Source organism: Zea mays, chromosome 8, assembly GCF_902167145.1.
Source record: "Zea mays cultivar B73 chromosome 8, Zm-B73-REFERENCE-NAM-5.0, whole genome shotgun sequence".
Lineage (NCBI taxonomy): Eukaryota > Viridiplantae > Streptophyta > Magnoliopsida > Poales > Poaceae > Zea > Zea mays.
Window position 1 is genome coordinate 156,638,309 of NC_050103.1, and position 7,333 is coordinate 156,645,641.

Genomic DNA, 7,333 nt, shown 5'->3' on the forward strand with positions numbered 1-7,333 from the left:
CGAGGAACCACCACCGCCACTCCCCTCCCCGGGACAGACGACATCCCCGACGACAGGAGGACACGTGCGGAGTATCCGCCCTTACTCCGTGCCTTAGGGCCATCCAATGGCCTCCCAACTTCAAGGTATCCAATGTCGACAAATATGAACCTAAGCAGGATCCAGGGGGTTGGTTGGCCGTCTACACCACCGCTGCTCGGGCTGCCGGAGCATCCGAAGACGTCATGACCGCGTATCTGCCCATCGTCCTTGGGCAAGATGCGCTGCAGTGGCTACGACATCTACCCCGACACTGCATCGACGACTGGGGAGACTTCAGCCGGCGTTTCACCGCCAACTTCCAGTCTCTCTCCGACAAGCCAGCGCAACCATGGGACCTCAAATCCATCAAGCGCCGGGGGGATGAGACTCTCCGGTCATACCTTAAAAGGTTCCAGACCATGAGAAACCGCATCCCCGAGGTCACGGAGGCGGCCGTGATCGAGGACTTCTACAGAGGGTCTAATGACTCGGTTTTCGTCCGGGCCATACTACAAAAGGCGCCGACCACCTCCGAGGAGCTTTTCCGGGAAGCCGACCTCTACATCACCGCCGACGAGCGGGCCCAGGATCTCATCGGAGGAGCAAAGCCCGCACCGGCAGCACCACGACGCGACGCGAACCAGCCACCCGACAAACGCTGGGAGAAGAGGCCTCGTGAAGAAGTACACGCCGCCGGACCACCCGCCTCTCACGCCCGAGGAGGGCCTCGTGGAGGCGAACGCACGCTGGACGACATCCTCGACGCCCAGTGCCCGTACCACAAGGACATGCGCCACACTCTCCGCAACTGCCGGGATTTCAAGCACTCCGTCGGGCATGGCCGACCCTTCCAACCTCTACCGCCTCCTCCGCCGAGGGGAGGACCAGATGAACCACGACAGCCCCATCAGCCGGAGGAGGGGGGAGGAGGAGCTTTCCCACGCGTTGACAGGGAGGTCAATGTCATCTTCGGCGGACATGGATCGCAGGAGAACAAAAGACAACAAAAGCTCAACGACCGCCAGATACTGGTGGCGACCACCGGCCCTCCCGCCCCATACCGGTGGTCAGAACACCCGATCACTTTCACTCGGGAAGATCAATGGCTCAACTTCGACCACTCGGGCAAATACCCGCTCCTCGTCGATCCGGTGATCCGAGAGAGCCGGGTGAAGAAGGTGCTAGTGGACGGGGGGAGCAGCATCAACGTCACCTTCCCCCGTACGCTCCAAGGCTTGGGAGTTCACCTCAAAGAGCTCCACGAGTCAGACACTCCTTTCTTCGGCATCGTGCCGACGGAAGGGGGATACCCGCTGGGCCACATCTACATGCCGGTCACCTTCGGTACTCCGTATAACTACAGAACCGAGTTCCTAAGGTTCGAGGTGGCGAACTTCGACTGCGGGTACAACGCCATCATCGGGAGGCCGGGGCTGGCCAAATTCATGGCCATCCCACACTATACATACATGATACTGAAGATGCCAGGACCGCAAGGAATCATAACTGTGCGCGCCGACTTCCAAGGCGCCGCAGAATGTTTCCGAGTGGCCATCCAAGCAGCCCTCACCACCAAGCCGTCAACGGTTCCTTCTACACCGGTGAACTCTAAGCCTGAGGAAGACCTCGCCGTGCCGGCAAACGAAGCTCAGGCCGCGACCTCTATGCGGTCGACTGAAGAAACCAAGCGGATCAACCTGGGGTTTGCTGATGAGCGCAAGGCGGCCATCATCAGCTCCAGTTTGAATGACAAATAGGAAAGCGCGCTCATCCAGTTCCTACAAGATAACCGAGACGTATTCGCATGGCAACCTGCGGATATGCCGGGAGTCCCGAGGGAGTTGGCCGAGCACAAATTGAAAGTCTATCCTCAGGCGAGGCCGATCCGGCAAAAGCTGCGTCGTTTCACGCCCGACAAGAGAGAGGCCATTCGTGCCGAGTTAGCTCGCTTGGTCGCGGCCGGATTTATTAGAGAAGTATTACACCCCGAGTGGTTAGCCAACCCTGTTCTTGTACTCAAAAAGAATAAAGTGGATTGGCGCATGTGCGTCGACTATACTGATCTCAACAAACACTGTCCGAAGGATCCCTTCGGGCTCCCGAGGATAGATCAGGTGGTGGATTCCACCGCTGGGTGTTCTGTGCTGTCTTTCTTAGATTGCTATTCCGGGTATCATCAGATTAGTTTAGCAAAAGAAGACGAGGAAAAAAACGGCGTTCATCACCCCGTTTGGTGCTTTCTGTTATACCTCCATGCCGTTCGGCCTCAAAAACGCTGGAGCGACTTATCAGAGAGCCATTCAAACGTGCTTAGCCGATCACTGGGGCAAGCGTGTGGAGGCTTACGTAGACGACGTGGTGATCAAAACGGAGAATCCGGAAAACTTCATCGAAGACTTACAGCTGGTTTTCAACAGCCTGAGAAGATATAGATGGAAGCTCAATCCTGAAAAATGTGTTTTCGGGGTACCAGCAGGAAAGTTACTCGGATTTATTGTCAGCCACCGGGGAATTGAAGCTAATCCAGATAAGATTGAAGCTATCATGAAGATGGAAGCTCCTCGGTCGCAAAAGAAGGTTCAGCGACTCACTGGATGTATGGCAGCCCTGAGCAGATTCATATCCAGGCTGGGAGAAAAAGGTCTGCCATTTTATAAACTACTCAAGAAGGTGGATAAGTTTCAATGGACTTCAGAAGCACAAGAAGCTCTAGACGCACTGAAGAAATTCCTGACAACACCACCAGTACTAAAACCGCCCCGGCGAGCTACGCCGACTCAACCGGCTGAAGATTTGCTGCTATATATCTCTTGCACGACTCACGTGGTAAGCACTGCGTTGGTAGTCGAGCGAGTGGAAGAAGGGCATGCCTATCCGGTACAACATCCTGTCTACTTCATCAGTGAGGTTCTAGGCCCATCGAAGAAAAAGTATCCTCAAGTTCAGAAGCTATTATATGCAGTACTTCTAACTGCCCGCAAGCTGCGCCACTACTTTGACGATCACAAAGTCATAGTAGTTACTGGTTTTCCAATAGGGGACATTCTTCACAACAAGGAAGCCATTGGCCGAATAGCCAAGTGGGCTTGCGAGTTGGGATCCCATGATATCGAGTTCCGACCTCGCACTGCCATCAAAACTCAAGCACTGGTCGACTTCGTATCAGAGTGGACAGAACAGCAAGTTCCAGACAATCCAGAAACGGCAGAAGTATGGCGAATGTATTTTGATGGCTCGCTGAAGCTGCAGGGAGCAGGAGCAGGGATTCTCTTCACTGCACCTGGAGGCGATCACCTCAAGTATGCTCTCCAGTTGCTATTCCCGGCCTCTAACAACGCAGCCGAGTATGAAGCTTTGATACACGGATTAAACATCGCCATATCACTGGGCGTCAGGAGACTGATGGTGTATGGAGATTCTCTGGTAGTCATCAGTCAGATAAACAAGGAATGGGATTGTTCAAGCGATTCAATGGGAAAATACTGCGCCGTCGTCCGAAAGCTAGAAGATAAATTCGAGGGTCTGGAGTTTCATCATATAGAAAGAGATCGGAACACGGCGGCTGATGTACTGTCCAAGCTCGGATCCGGTCGGACTCAGGTCCCGCCCGGGGTCTTCGTGCAAGAAATTCTCCAGCCGAGCATCTCGGCGGATCAAATAGAAGAATGCAACATCATAGATCAACCCGAGTCAGACTCTGATGACTGGAGACAACCGATTATTAAGTATATAAAGAATGAAGAAGAACCAGATGACAAGAACTCGGCAGAGCGCATTGCCAGACAATCAGCTCACTATACACTCATTGGGGAGGTATTATACAGGAGGGGCGCGTCAGGCGTCCTCATGAAGTGCGTTCTCCCGTCCACCGGGAAGCAACTTCTGGAGGAAATCCACGCAGGGCAGTGTGGAGTACATGCAGCATCCAGAACACTAGTCGGGAAGGTTTTCAGGTCAGGATTCTATTGGCCGACGGCGAAGAACGATGCAGCCGAGTTAGTTCAGAGATGCGAAGCTTGCCAGTACCTGTCAAAGCAACAACACATGCCAGCGCAGCAGCTACAGACCATACCAGTAACTTGGCCTTTCGCGTGCTGGGGATTGGATATGATTGGACCTTTCAAGAAAGCTCAAGGAGGATACACCCATATACTGGTGGCAATTGACAAATTCACTAAATGGATAGAGTTTCAACCCATTGCCTCTTTAACCTCTGCTAAAGCCGTGGAATTCATACAAAGCATAATATTCAGATTCGGGATACCAAACAGTATCATCACTGACTTGGGATCCAACTTCACCAGTTCAGAATTCTTTGACTTCTGCGAGCAAAAAAGCATTCAGATCAAGTATGCATCTGTAGCCCATCCGAGAGCCAACGGGCAGGTTGAGCGAGCCAACGGAATGATATTGGAGGCACTCAGGAAAAGGGTCTTTGATAAGAACGAAAAATTCACAGGAAAATGGATAAGAGAATTGCCTTATGTTGTCTGGAGCTTGAGAACCCAACCTAGCCGGGCCCTGCATGGAAACACTCCTTTCTTCATGGTCTATGGGTCGGAGGCAGTGCTACCTGCTGATCTCAAGTTTGGGGCGCCAAGAGTGATCTTCGAAAGCATAGCAGAGGCCGAAGCCACCAGGCTGGAGGATATTGATGTACTTGAGGAGGAACGACTGAATGCAGTAATCCAATCAGCACGATACCAGCAGACTCTAAGGCGCTACCACGACAAAGCTGTGCGGCAACGTTTCTTTTCGATAGGAGACCTCGTCCTCCGCCGAATTCTAACAGGGGAGGGACGGCACAAGTTATCACCCTTATGGGAAGGGCCATTCATAGTAGCAGAGGTCACTCGGCCCGGATCGTATCGCCTCACCCAGATGGATGGCACAGAAGTTGGGAACTCCTGGAACATAGAGCACCTCCGAAAGTTTTACCCCTAGCTGTATTTCAAAACAGCCGGGGCGACCATGTATTCTGTATAATGGAAATACGTCATCAATAAAGAGAAGATTTCAAAGGCACTTGACTCGTTTACGATTGACTTGCACGCTTACTTAACTCGGGGTGACCACTATGCCCTACAAACGGAGCAATCGACTTAAGTCGGCAACGACTTAAGGCGGTGCAACATGCTCATGCTTACTTAACTCGGGGTGACCACTATGCCCTACAAACGGAGCAATCGACTTAAGTCGGCAACGACTTAAGGCGGTGCAACATGCTCACGCTTACTTAACTCGGGGTGACCACTATGCCCTACAAACGGAGCAATCGACTTAAGTCGGCAACGACTTAAGGCGGTGCAACATGCTCACGCTTACTTAACTTGGGGTGACCACTATGCCCTACAAACGGAGCAATCGACTTAAGTCGGCAACGACTTAAGGCGGTGCAACATGCTCACGCTTACTTAACTTGGGGTGACCACTACGCCCTACAAACGGAGCAATCGACTTAAGTCGGCAACGACTTAAGGCGGTGCAACATGCTCACGCTTACTTAACTCGGGGTGACCACTATGCCCTACAAACGGAGCAATCGACTTAAGTCGGCAACGACTTAAGGCGGTGCAACATGCTCACGCTTACTTAACCTAGGGTGACCACTATACCCTACTAACGGAGCTATCGGCTAAAGTCAGTAGTGGCTCAAGCCGGTGCAGTTTACTCGCGCTTGCGCAACCCAAGGGATGACTTCCATATCCCGAAAACAAACTTCATAATCATCAGGCAGAGTTACCACAAATTCGCAATTCGGATACAATAAGAGAGTGATGATGTCATTCGAATGATAAGTCGATAACCTCTAACGAGTACTTGATCATGCTAACCGCGCGCTAGTAGCACGCGAAATGTTTCTTTATTTTCCAATGTCTTTCTCAGGGACGACTGACGAAGAAGGGCGATTCGAAGAATCGGGGGCAGCGTTCACATCGGCTCTTATATCTTCGGGGACAACCACGCCGGGTCTTCTCATCAGGATTCGTCCCGCACGAATGGCCTTGTCCAGGGCTTTATCGCGCTGAGCTTTGAAAGTGACAGCAGTTTCTTCGGCAACTCTAGTAGCCAGCTGAGCAGCTTCTAACTCCTGAGCAATGGATTTCTTAGAAGCTCGGAGTCCCTTGATGGTGGCATCCTTTGCTGATAGCAACTGTGTAAGGCGTGTCACTTCGTCCGAAGATTCTTGCAGCTGACGACGCTGATTGTCCAGTTCTTCCATCGTAAAACGGTGGCTCCTTTCCAAGATGGTCAGCGAGTTGCTGGAATCTTGGTACAATCTGTCCAGGTTGTCACGAGAAGCAGCAAGGATGCGTTTTTCTTCCTACAAGCAAAAATCAACTCATTCAGAATCCAAAAGCATGACAAGACGAAGCACGGTTTCGCAAGTTACCTTTTCAGAGTCAAGCTGAGCATGAAGAGAAGAACTTAGAGCGTTGGCGTCATCCAAAGCCGCAGAGACCTGACTCAATTCAATTTGGCTCTGAGAATACTTCTCCTCGGAGTCAGCGCACCGTCGAGCCATCTCAGCTTGATCTTGGGAATGTTTTTCTTCAAGAACTGTAATCTGCCGAGTCATCCCTATCAAGAGGTATTCAAACGAAATGAGGTCAGAAGGTAAAACAATCCACTAACAAGAACAAAGAAGAAGAAGAAAGGACACTAACCAGCATTATCTGCCTCCAACTCGGATACACGACGACGAAGCAACACCGGATTCCAATGCTCAAGAGATGAAGCCACTTCCGGGATGGAAGCACCCTGCGACTTTAGCTGGCTGGCCATTCCATCCACCAAAGCCTGATAAGAAGAGTGGATGAACATAATGACAACAATTCATGCAACATAAAGATCAAACTAAAGCATAGCACAGCACCTGGAAGTTGGAGAAGAGCGAAGGGATCCCCAAGTCAGGAGGAATCAGCTGGTAACCAGGTGACAGACCACCACCTGAAGCAGCTCGCAGCAGACCAGCAGGAACGAGCTCAGTACATTCAACAGATCCTAACGCCAGACCAGTGGGGGTGCTGCCCTCTAAAGCGACCCCCTGATCCGGAGTTTGGGCCACCACCATACCGCCAGAGTGCGGAGGTGAACCTGCATGAACATCCATGGAAGTGCTGGAAGGAGACCTCGCTCGGACATCCTCGGGGGCTGGGTCGAAGTTGGCACTGCCCACTTGAGCCGGATCATCCCCGGCAACACCCTCGGGGGCTGGGCAGTGACTTGTACTCCTCACCCGAGCTAAGTCTTCCCCGGCGACATCCTCAGGGGCTGGGCACGTGTTAGCACTATTCAAGGGATCCAAGCT